The sequence below is a fragment of the Paroedura picta genome, chromosome 2 (genome assembly GCF_049243985.1).
Source record: "Paroedura picta isolate Pp20150507F chromosome 2, Ppicta_v3.0, whole genome shotgun sequence".
In the NCBI taxonomy this organism is placed as follows: domain Eukaryota; kingdom Metazoa; phylum Chordata; class Lepidosauria; order Squamata; family Gekkonidae; genus Paroedura; species Paroedura picta.
The window spans coordinates 46445114-46458057 of record NC_135370.1 but is presented as its reverse complement, the minus strand read 5'-3'; the positions used below and the strand labels follow the sequence as shown (position 1 = coordinate 46458057).

General features: G+C 43.6%; 1 long non-coding RNA gene across 2 annotated transcripts in view; it reads left to right on the top strand.

The window, feature by feature from the left end:
- LOC143828650 (uncharacterized) overlaps window positions 1-12944 on the top strand; it is a 28933-nt gene that overhangs the window by 13812 nt on the left and 2177 nt on the right. Inside the window, exons 1-2 of one of the 2 annotated variants that reach the window (XR_013227797.1) lie at window positions 5796-5905; window positions 7333-7543. This is a non-coding gene — a long non-coding RNA (uncharacterized LOC143828650). Of the gene's footprint in view, window positions 1-5795; window positions 5906-7332; window positions 7544-12944 lie in introns of those variants that run through there. The other variant, XR_013227796.1, reaches the window with a different exon arrangement.

Below are 12944 nucleotides of genomic sequence, written 5' to 3'. Positions count from 1 at the left end.
AGCATGCCTCCTCAAGATCCTGTGATGTAGGACAGGGAAGAGATGAAATAAAGAGTGAGATTGTTAGGGTTGGGCATATGTGGGAGGGGTGCTGGACAAATACCTTATTTACTTGCAAATTGAATCCTTTATCCTTTTCATTACATATAAACTAGATAAGAACTCAAGCTATCTCCTTTTCTTGCTTCTCCCTGCTGCGACACCTAAGTTTCAGAAGGGTCGTTGTCTCTCCATTGCTTCTTCACCTGCCTGGCTTGCTTTAAAAAATGTGATGTGATAAGACTTCTAAAGGAGGTCTGCTTTAAAGGAAATAATGCTGCTTTCACAGAATATTTCCCATGTTGTTAAAATGAAGGGCCAGGCTTTGGCACATCCTCTCCTAAGGCTATGAAAGAACCAAGTGGTGAACTCTGCTGATAGTTTTTTTGAGGGACAGAATTTCATATGAACTGGGTTTGGGTCTGGTAAACCTACTTTAAAATTCCCTTGAAGTGATGCCATGTCTAAAAATAGCACATTGAGCTAGTTTTCTAACTGCATTCCATTCTACCATTTTTGGGCAGCTTAGTCTCAAGAGAGCAACTGATTTTATCTAAGGCAAGCCAGTGACAAAATTATTAATTCAGCTCTGTCATTTTGGGCATGAAAGGGATTCTTTCAGTGTCTTATCTGTAATCAGTCCAGGCTGCCTCCTGAATAATATTTTTGACAGATAAAATATTCTCTCTGTTCATTTTGATGTCTCCTGTCCATTTGTTCATGGACACTCTTGTAACACTGTCAAATGCGTGATTTAACTAACAGGATAGTGAATGTGAGAAGACTTTAAATATCTAAATGGAAGAAAGTTAAAACAGCATTTTAATACACAGTTTTAATACAGTATGAGCTCTTAGCGGCTGATCATGCAGATATATTTCACCTTTTCCAAACTGAGAGCTCTTAATTCAGAAAAGTGGACAGGTTGCTGTCATGGAAAATATGTTGCCCTTTGGTGAGCGTGTGACTTTGAGGTTGGCAAAAACCAAAGGAGACTTATCCTTTCATGCTGTTTAATAATTTACAGACTTTTCCTCATGAAATTCAGCATATCCCCTATTAGAATTGTCAGTTGTTACAGCTGATACAGCCATGGGGGAAGAATATGGTATTTCCACCACAAGCACACCAGTTTATATGGCCTGCATAACATTAGAACATTGTAGTGTTCAGGCAACACACAAAAAAAAATAAAAAATAAATCTTTATTTTTATAGTCTTCCATTCCTAAATGCTCAGTGTGTTAACAACATGTAGTAACAATTAAAAATATAAACATTCAATATAGTCTTTTATAGTCCAATAGCCCCTGACTAATTTAGGCTGGTGGGGGTCAAACCTTTGGAGGGCAGATCTTCCCTCAGTTTCCAGCAGTGAGGTCAGCACTTCTTGATGGTCCATCATGGCATCAAGCATAGACCTGGTGACAAAGCTCTGTCTTACAGGCCCTTCAGAACTGGTTAAGGTCCTGCAGGGCTCTGATCTAATTTGGCAGAGCGTTCCATCAGGCTGGGGCCAAAGCTGAAAAGGCCAGTTTCACTTTCTTTGGGCCAGGGATCCTCAGTAAGTTTTGGTCTGATGATTTTAACAACTTCTGGTGGTCTTCATGACTTCTATTATATATGGATGCCTTTCCATTACTTTGTTGACAAGTCTTTGTATTTCTGGAAATCCCTGATTATCTGCACATCCATTAATCGTGTTCGTTTTCCTATAAAACCAGCACATTTCAAGGTACTGAATTACATAGAGACACCAGAAGATAAATATTGCATTAAGCCAGAAGGGGTAAGGGATATCAAATACTGAAGAAATTGAGAACCAAAATTATATTAGAGGAGCCAGAGGAGAGGAGAGGCTGAAAAGTTTTATAGTCAAACTTATAAACCACTAAAAAAATATCTACCAGTCTACCATATCTGATATTTTATGAAATACAATTAATTGTTGTATGATACATTTATACAGTGTATATGATACAAACATAGTATCACCAAATGACATTACTGGTGGTAGTTCTCTCAATTTAACATTAAAACATTAGTATTACTTTATTGAATTACCATATCTTAAGTTTCTCCATTCTAACTAATTCAGTGTAAGGTGCACTGAACTATCCTGATAACTTTTGTGAGCATAAAACCCAATAGCTGGAAATAGGAATGGCTGCTCTGACTTGCAGATTATGAATTCTAACTGGATCTTTCACTGGAAGGCAAAGTTTCCCTGCCTTCCTGATGAATTAATGGCCTTTATCAATTTGTTAGTCTCAGCTAGAATGCACTTAGCGTGAGTGAATCATAAGAAAAATGAGAGTGAGTAATATATCGGATTTTTATGAATCATGAACACCATCCCAGATTAACCTTCCCACTGATCCAAAGAGCACTCTATTGTGCTGAGAACTGTTGAATTTTCTGGTTTAACTCTCAGTTGTTTTTTAAAGGCACATCTGCCTAATATGTTTAAGTAGGTACTCTGTGTGTCCCATAATGTTTTGGATCATGGTTGAGTTGACACAATGTTTTGGTCCTGTCCTCCTTTGTATTATCACTTCCTTCCCAGAATCACAAACATGCAAAATGATAAAGTGATATGTAAACACCCAAACTCATTCTCATGAACAACTGGTATTCTCTTTGCATTCAGTAATAATCCCCAATGCTCACCCCATAAGGCAGCTCAGGCAGCTCTTCCTCTTGCTGAGACACCTGCCCAGTGTACCCGAGGTAGCCTCACCCCAGCAGCAGCCTCAACCCTCCTGGGTTCTTAGTCCTCCATCAGTTTCCGACCTTAGGTGGCCATTTTGTTCCAGGACAAGTACATCTTCAGGGCTGGAATGTCTGGCTTCCCACCACCATTGATGAGATTGCTCCCTGACGCCTTCTCCACCCTTGCCTGAAACTGGCTCGCTGGTTTTCAGAGGGGACAAGAGACAGGAAGAAGGAAGTGAGATGACTAGAGCACGTGTGAAGAAAGACCCACGTTGAGGATACGAGAACATCTTATCACATGCTTATGAATGTGTATGAGATGGCTATAAAGGCAGCTAAACAAGAGTCCCGCCCAATTATTTAGCATAGTTCTATATCATATTGCCCTCAAGGAGGGTGCCAAATTTCTAGCAGATTGGATTTGAATTGCAAGCCTTTGGCAAGCTATTTCACAGTTAAGGTCTCGTCTCTCTGCCGTGACCGTACATCCACAGTTGATATTGAAAGGGAACTGGGGACCCCTTGGCTACCTTGTCAGAAGCAGTTTGATGGCTTCTGCTGGCTTTCATTAGTCCAAGTGGACCAGTTGCTGGCTTTGGTGGGGTTGACCATTTGCTCCCTCGATCCCTGCCCATCCTAGCTCCTGAAATTGGGGGACAGGCAGATAGGAGAACCGCTCCAGGAGATTGTCAATCTCCCCCTCTCGTTGGGGGGAGTTCCCAGAGCGTCTGAAGGTGGTGGTGGTATACCCATTATTGAAGAAGTCATTGTTGGATCCCCATGTCCTGGACAACTACCATCTGGTCTCACACTTGGCATTTCTGGGTAAGGTGGTTGAAATGACTGCAGGGGACCAACTTCTAGCATACTTGGATGAAACTTCAGCCCTTGATCCTTGCCAGTCTGGCCACAGAGTGGAGATGATACTAGTCACCCTGATAGATTATCTCCATCACCAACTGGATCAAGGCAGTTTGTCCCTTCTCATAATGCTTGACGTGTCAACAGTGCTTGACATTGTTGACCATGAGTTGCTGGACCACAGCCTTGTCATGGCCAGGATTTTGGGGACAGCCTTACAGTGGTTGTGTTCCTTTCTCCAGAACCGAATAAAGATGGTGGAGGTAGGGGATGAGCAATCATGTTCTCACATGCAGTGTTCTGCAGGGTGCGGTCCTCTCCCCCACTTTATTTAACATCTTAATTCACACTCTGGCCAAGTACGCTGATGACTCCCAGCTATTTCTCTGGATGGACAGCTGCCCTGATTCCCCCTAAGAAATTTTTTCCAGAGGCATGGAAGAGGTGATGGTTTGGATCAAACAAAGTCATCTGAAACTAAACACCAAGAAGACAGAGGTCCTGTGGTTCAGTAGGACCAGGCCAAATCAGGAAGCACCCTTGTCCACTTGATGGCATGCAACTTAAGATCTTATGCACTGCCAAGATTTTGAGGGTGATCCTGGAGTCTTCCCTGTCTGTCGAGACCCAGGTTGCAAGGGTAGTCCAACTGGCATTTTTCTACCTGCGCTAGACTCAGCTGCTAGCGCCCTAGCTGTCCTGAGATCACCTTGCCACAGTGATCCATGTGACAGTCATCTCCACCACTGGGAAAGCTCAGGACCCTGCAGGAGCTAGCACCATTCCACAGGGCCTGTAAAATGGAGCTCTTCCACCAGGCCTTTGGTTGAAGCCAGTCGGATCAGGAAAGATCTTGCCCCTCCCCAGACTGCCATTTCCCCATCTTCCTGGGCATACTAGTGTGAGGTGGTGGTGGATGAGGTTGGTGGGTTGCATAATAGAGCTGGGAGTTAGGCCATAGGTTAATGGGGAAGGGGGGGGGTTATGTTATTTTATTATTTTTATTTGTTGTTAACTGCCATGAACCAGCAGGGCTGGGAATGACGGTCAGTTATTCAATCAATCAGTCAATTAGAGTTCCTTGCATGGATCCTTTATTGCACTACTACAGCCAGAAGTCAGAGTGATGGAAGGTGGCTATGAAACAGTCCTTTGCACAGGCTGGGGGAAAGCCACAGTCTTCCACTCCACCCCTCTAGACTTCTCCTTGGCCTTGACCCTGACAGAAGATACTTTAAGGCTTTTTCTTGAACTCCTCCTGACTATAATCTACACAGGAACAAGTCTGATTTCTTGTATGGAAATGCAGGAGCACCCTCCCTCTCAAGAAAACAAACTGGAAATTTCTCTAATGGGGCCTGCCTCCAGTGAAGCACAGAACACAGCAAACTGCTTTTTAGAAAGTCATAAGCTATTAGCTAGCATGGTGTAGTGGTTAAGAGCAATGGGTTTCATCCCTCCCCCCCTCCTCATGAAGCTAGGTGGGTGACCTGGGGCTAGCCACAGTTCTCTTGGAGCTCTCTCAGCCCCACCTACCTCACGGTGTTTGTTGTGGGGAGAGGAATTTGAGGCGATTGGAAGCTGCTTTGAGACTCTTCAAAATCAAATCTTCATCTTCTTAAATAACTACCAGTTTGAAGAGAACTTTGTCTCTTTCACATCTTCCTACTACTAGCTTAGTTAGGGAGGAACTAAAGCCCTGTGCTGCAATTATATTAAAATGTTTATTGTGAATTTCAGATTATCTAGTGCAACAATCATGAGGCTCCATATATTTCAACTATGTTTTTTGCTATTGTGCCTTCCACATGTGTTTTGATACTGGATTTGTTAGAGTTCAGTTTTAAAAAGTGGAGGATCCAGGAGCATCCATGTAGATCTAACTTTTACTTTCTTCGCCTGTCTCTCAAGCAACCATGGAGTCCAGGTCAGCTAGACCCTTGCTTTTATGCTCACCGGCCATGTACAGAATTGCAAAAACAGCAAGCTTCTGTGATTGACTAAAGTTTTTCCCCTAACCTAAATTCCTACTTGGCAAATCCTACTCCCCTCCCTCCTGTTACCTGGGAAACAGCTGTGGAAAGCCAAGTTGTTATTCTGGAGCCCACAGCTGAAGCCAGCAACAAGGTTGCAACTTGTAGACCTCATTACAATGCTGTTTGCAAAATGCATTGCAATGACTGGCTCTAGCTCCCTCCTAAGGGGCAAAGATGTCCCTTCCCCCTCCCTCCTGTTGCCCGGGAAACTACAGCAAAAGGTGGGGAAAACTCCTAGAGGAGAGAGATGAAAAGGTAAATTTGTTTGTGTCTCCCCACCCCCACCCCCAGTTATTTGGCAGAGCCGAATAAAAGCCAAATATTTTTTGGTTTATTTGTTTTTAGCTATATCAACAGCCAAGACAAATCAGAGAATCTGTATTCAGCTTAAAAGTTTTATTTAACTATTTGGGCTAATAGCTATTTGATTGGAGCTATCTGCCCTTCACATCACCATCTTGTGAAAACATATCCCTTAAATCGAGTGTTGTTTGAAGAAGTATTTAGTTGCATTTCTTGAATCTACTTTAACTCAATCTCATTGGGTGACCCTGAGCCTTTGTGCTATGGGAAAGGGAGGGGGAAATCTGATTTCTCTATACTCTATGCATACTTTTATGAAGTTCTATTTATTTATTCATATCCCCCTTTCACCCCAATGGGGACCCAAAGCAGCTCCCATTATTCTCATGTCCTGTATCCTCCGCACCACAACCCTGTGAGGTAGGTTAAGCTGAGAGTAGGGGGCTGGCTCACAGTCACCCAGCAAGCTTCCAAGATGCATATGGGGTTCTAGTCCAACATTTAAATCACCATACCATGCTGGTATAATTCTACTCTAGTCTGCTTTGGTTTTCTTTTCTGTAAATGAAAAAGTCCCAGATTTTAAAAACAGAGAAGGACGTTCCACGTCCTAGATTTCCTGAAGCCCTTTTTGGTACCTTTTTCCAGTTCCAGTCTTTAATATGAAATGTTTGTTTGTTTGTTTGTTTGGATTTTTATACCGCCCATTCTTTATGGCTCTTGGCGGTTTACAGCTACATATTGCCAATGTAGCCATATTGTGGCTTCCTGTAACAATATTACAACACTGTCCATTTTATTTTCCGTCACATTCCTAGTAATAACTAAAATGACATTTGTCTTTTCCACTGAGTTGACATTTTCACTGAGCTATCCACTGTGACCCAGAGATCTCTTTCCTGGTTAGTCACTGCCAGTTCTAATCCCATCAGTGTATCCGTGAAGTCAGGGTTTTTTCTTTGCCCCCAAGGGCATCATTTTAGCATGTTATGTTGAGTCATTATTCCTTTCTTTGTAATTGTAGAAAGCCCATTGCACTTAAGTTCAACAGCTGAGTGCTTATGCAGCAAAAACAGTGTTTAATACCTACAAAGCTTCAAAATAAGAGCTTTTATTTATTTCTATTTATTTATTACATTTTGTCCTGCCCTCCCTACTACAAAATACAAACTACAGGAATTCAGCATGCATGAAATTAAAATGGCCCACTGTCACCTAACTGAACCTTGTGATAAAAGTACATAAATACTTTCATTTTGGAGTTTAAAAAAAAAACAAGGGGGTTGCTAGAACATCTTTCATACATGCTGGTAACAGTGACCATTTTTTATCTGAAGATCCTTTGGAAAATGCAATTACAAAACATTTGACTTTTAAAGGTGCCTTCTTGATCCATGAGTTCAACACCTACTTCTCAACTCTTCCACAAAGTTGTGTGCCTCTGAGATTCGCTTCATGCTTTCTTGAAGACCTCCCTGCTTAGTTACTATTCACAACGGTGTCCCAAACAGAGTTCATCGCCTTCGATCCAGTGACTCCAGCCTCTGTTTTTCTCCTATCTGGACATAAACAAGCTTGTCACCATCCCAGGTAACCAAACTCCTGCATTCCCTGTGTTCTGGACATTGTTGTCTTCTTCAAATTCCTCCCCAATTTTAAACTGGACAAAGTAGTGTGGATAGAGAAGGAATACCTCTCCCGCTCGGTCTTGTGTTTAGCAGTTGTCAATGAAACGTCAGGCTTTAGCTGAACATGGCAAAGGACTAAGAATAGGATCATATCCTCTGCAATTTCCTCGTCCATATCTGTGATTGAATTTGGGTTCCTCTGTTGTTCGTGATAAATTGTTTTTGACCTTTGCAAATAGTTTGATTGCTTTTTAAGGATATCTGAGGTTCTTTGAATGCCTTTTAAAAAATGATGTTATAGCAACAATCTCACGTTCCCATAATGCATAAAAATGCTGGTCTGAATAGAATTTCCATCTCTTAGAGAAGCTGGAAAGGTCACTGATCAACTCTGGATGTGTGCATGGGGGGGTGAGGGTGGGGGGGGGAGAATGGTGGCTTATCAGACTTCAGCAGAAAAGACCTTAGCACTAAGTTACCCCATCAGAGTATTTCTTATTTTGGATTTGACTTATTCCGTTCAGCTGGAAGTTAGAAAATAACCAGAAAATAGTGACAAAAGCAGCATATCAGACAGTCTGCTCCACTTCCCGAAGCATAGGATTAGATAAGGCTGTGAAGTGTATATAGGGTAAAGGTAAAGGTATCCCCTGTGCAAGCACCAAGTCATGTCTGACCCTTGGGGTGACGCCCTCTAGCGTTTTCATGGCAGACTCAATATGGGGTGGTTTGCCAGTGCCTTCCCCAGTCATTACCGTTTACCCGCCAGCAAGCTGGGTACTCATTTTACCGACCTCGGAAGGATGGAAGGCTGAGTCAACCTTGAGCCGGCTGCTGGGATTGAACTCCCAGCCTCATGGGCAAAGCTTTCAGACGGCTGCCTTACCACTCTGCGCCACAAGAGGCTCTTGTATATAGGGTAGTAGTTAAAAATATCTGACTAGCACTGGGGAGAGGTTCAAATTCTCACTCATCCATAAAGGTTGATGGGTTGTCTTAAGCCAATTACTCTGTCTTTCAGCCTCACCTAGACTGGACTATCACAATGTGCTCTACTTGGGGCTACCCTTGAAGAGTGTTCAGAAGCTGTGACTAGAGCACATGCTGTGGCTAGACTGCTGATCGGGTCCAGCTATTGGGAGTTTGTCCCCCTCCCAAAACAAAAGCAATTTGAGACAGAGTTGAACACTTGAGAAAGTCAAGCATGTGGAATCACTGAGTTTTAAATCATCCGGCTAAGACTCAGCATTTATTAAGGGGTTGCTCTGTACCTTGTTCTGAATTGTTAAACTAGTGAGGACACAAGTTAGCCCTTGTGCCAAGGATGTCTGTGGTTTTGGGGACTGTGGGTCAGCAGTAGAGCTTCTGCTTAGCGTGCAAAAAGTCCCAGCATATCTAGCTACCAGGATCAGGAGGTAGGAGATATGAAGTTGTGAGTGTCCTGCATAGTGCAGCGGGTTGGACTAGATGACCCAGGAGGTATCTTCCCACTAGGCTTGTGTGATTCGACCGCTTCGGCGGCCGTTCCCTCCAGGCGAAGCCAGCGCCGCGCAGCACCACACAGGCGTGGTTGCGCCTGCTGTCACGCTGCTGCTGGCACCGCCCCCCCCCCCCCCCGCAGCACGGCGCTGGGTGCACCCGGAGGAAACAGCCGCCGAAGCGGCCGAATCACACAAGCCTACTTCCAACTCTATGATTCTATAAAAAATCTCTGCCTGAGATCCTGGAAACCAGCTGCCAGTCTGAGGAGACAACAGTGTCAATGGGTCAATGGTCTGATTTGGTATAGGGAAGTTTGTGTATTCCCTTTATGTCATGTCATTACTCATGTCATGTACCATGTTGTTCTGTAGGATCTCCAGAACTTGGAGAATAGATTTCGAGAGAGCAGAGAGGTTTAGCAGGAAAAAGGGAAATGGAAGAGATCCATTGTTTGAACACTACTGTGATTCTTAGGATCCAACCATGTGATGAGCAGCAATATTTGGCCGGCAGAAGATTCATGCTCAAAATGGTGCCCATTTGAACAGCACCGTGTGGAAATGTTTGGAAGTTCTTATTTATTAACTCCCCCTCCCCCTACATTTGTACATCAGCCTCATTACCAGCATAAACTGGATAAATAAAAAATATTGGATTTCACAGTCACATTATGCCATTCAGTTTAATGAAACTGTGGCTTGCTGTGAATGAGATTATCAGATATTTCTAGTTAATAATTTAGCACTTTGGACTTTGCAATGCATTTGAGGCTGTGTTTAGTTTGCTCTGGATCTGGTGGTTCAGCTTTTGATAAAGCGTGTGAAGTATAGCAATCTGTATTACTTTTATTTTTAACTTAAGTGCTTGGCAAGACTCTTGGCCAGTGCAGGAGTGAGTGAGCTGAGCTTATGAAGAAACTACTATATTTAAACTTGGTGACCAGAAATCTGAATTTAAGTATTTGGAATGATGAATTTCTTTGTTATTTTGAGACTTATAGGAGGGAGACAGCTCTGTTTGTGACTATAAAAAAGGAAGTGTTTATGAAAAGTTTGTAGTCCATCTTCTTGACTATTGGAATCTATGAGGCAGTTTACAATAAAATGATAAAAATATACAATAAACTTAAAATATCCTTTCTAATTTTTTCCATTGCATTTGTATCAGTGCTCCATTATAGTAGAGAGTCTTAGAGGTGAAAAGTGCTGGAACAAGTTCCTGCTTTTTTAATGTGGGAATGTAGTTGTGTTAGTCTGCCTCAGGTGCTTCCATAAATTTGGCGCTGTCACCCAAAAGACATACCTTGTATACCTCTGCAAGCCTCATGGAGCTTTGAGATGTATTGCTTACATTAATTTTAGGCAATTTCAATCTGAAATTTAAGAACAATAGAGGCTAAGCAGAAAATGACTTTAAGGGATAACATTTTTGACATTGTTAACATATGTCTCACACTTATGCTCTATTTTCAGATTTCTGTAATTTTAGTTCTATTGCTTTATCTATCAGATGTCCTTTTCTGTTTCTTGGTCTGACTTACTTCATGTCACCTACTTTGAGTATCAATAGGACAGTAATTTATAAATAGCATAAATAAATAATGAATATAGCCATCATTTCAATTATTCCATGTTATGCAAAGGCCAATTTAAGTGACTCTCAAGGCCATTCCACACAATGACCAATGTTGCTAAACGTTTGCAGTATGCAGAAACGCTATGTTTAATAGTGGAATTTCATCATTCCGCACACCTTCAATTCTAGTGGAATATTGCAGTCCCAGTAGCGGTCTATTAATTCCCCACAGGTTTCCGGTCTCGCCGGAATCTCAATAAAGGAGGCAAGATTTTTCCGCACTTCTTCCCATCCCTGGCCGTCAATCAAACAGAACAGCCAATGAACTGTTTTGTTCGTGCTTCCGAAAAGCCCCTTTCCCTTTAAAAAAACTGTTTTTTAAAAACCCCAAATAGCACCAGTAGCAACGAGCATTCGATGTCTCAAGACCTTTTTCATTGGCATAGGAGCTGGCGCTTAATCGTTTACATGCTCTTCAAGAAAAAAAAAAAAGCCCCCCCCCCCAATGGGTGCAATTTCTGGCCGAAATTACAGGCAGTGTCAAACTGCTGTTTTGTGGTCATAAACTTTAAAGACAATTGCAGAAGGGAGCTTTGTTTTACTGTTAAGCACTTCTGAATTCCTTGTGGAGGAACTTCAGCCAGAGAAGCCTCGCTTATTAATTGCTTTCACCAGTTTAAGGGGGGGGAAATGGCGATCGTGTCTCCAGAAGCTCGGGGGCGGGAGTTAGGGAGGGACATTCTTTCTACCACTATTTTGAGAACACACATGCCTTTTGCTGATGTGTTGCGGATTGTACTCAGGAGTGTAGCGTTTTTTTCAGGGAGAATCCACTTTTTGCGATTCCCCCCGGAGCGCTATAAAATTCCAAATGTTGCTGGAGTTTGCGGGTGTTTTGCAGATTGTTGACGACGTCATGAGGAACTTCAAAATAATGGCGTTTACAAACCGTAAGACTTCAGCTACAGTTAAGTTGTGCGGAAAATGGCCCTCAGGCCGTTATCTGATAAGCCATTTCTGTTCAGAAACTTTTGGCGGAGTCAAAGTTACTTTCTCCACAGCGTTTGCTAGCAGGGGCTCATGGGAATTGTAGTCCATGAACATCTGGAGGACCACAGGTTGACTACCCCAGTCCTAATGAACAACCAGCCAGATTCCCCTTCAAGCTCATTGGCAAGGTTTTGGGAGGTTGTGGTGGAATGAGCAAGTTGCCTGAAGCTGAACCAACTCTATGATTCTGTGATTCTGTTATTCTGTGTGCACTTCAGAACATGCAAAGATCTCTTTCATACAAGGTTATTACCAATGCCAACCAGGTTGAATGAGTGAGCTTTCAAGGAATCTGTGAATGGATTCATGGATGGATGGCTTCCCTCTGTTAAGTAAGGATGCTGTTCTATGTAAATGTACACTGGAGCTGCTTGTGTCTATTTGGTTTAATTGTTGATGCCCTTCTTTCTCAGTCTTTATATTAAAACCACCACTTAGTGAAATACTGAATGAAAAGATGCCTGTGTAAGATTTCTAAACACCATCTTTATAATGCAAATAAAATAAAATTCAATTTCTGGCAGGTTGTAGGAGGGGGGAATGTTGTGCATTTGTGTGTGAAGCACTATTTGGTATCTTTAGTGACTAGTAAAAAAGCCCATTGTATCAAGAAGACAATGGGCGCTAGCAGGCGGGGACCAGAGCGAGGGGCAGGCGAGGGACAGAGCAAGGGACAGGCTACCTGAAAGAGGAGGCGGGTGGCGGCTCCTCGGCGTCTCGTGGTTTTGGGCGGGGAGTCCCAGGCGTGGTGCGCTGGGCTGCGGCGGCTCCTCTGCGTTTTTTTGATCTTCTGCGGCTGGGGGGGGTGGGTTCTTTTTGCTGTTTCTCGGAGGCGCGCCGGCTGGAAGTGGCGAAAGGCTCCACTGGGGTTTTTTTTTTCTGCAGGTTCTGGGGCAGTGGTCCCCAACCTTTATTAGGCTGGGGACCGGCAGGGCATCGGGCCGCGCCCGCCACGCCCACGCTTCAGGCCGCGCCCGCGGATCGGGCCGCGCGGGCGCGGCCTGGCCCTGATTCCCTCTCCCCGCCCTCCCGCAGTAAGAAGCTTCCCGGACCGCAAGCTTGCGGCCTGGGAAGTTTTTTACTGCAGGGGGGCGGGGAGAGGGAGCTGTGGCCCGGCGCCATGGCCTTCGCGGCCCGGCTGGAAGTGGCGAAAGGCTCCTCTGGGGTTTTTTTTTTCTTTCTGCTGGAAGCGACGAAAGGCTCCTCTGGGGTTTTTTTTCTCTTTCTGCTGCTTCTCGGAGGCGCGCCGGCTGGAA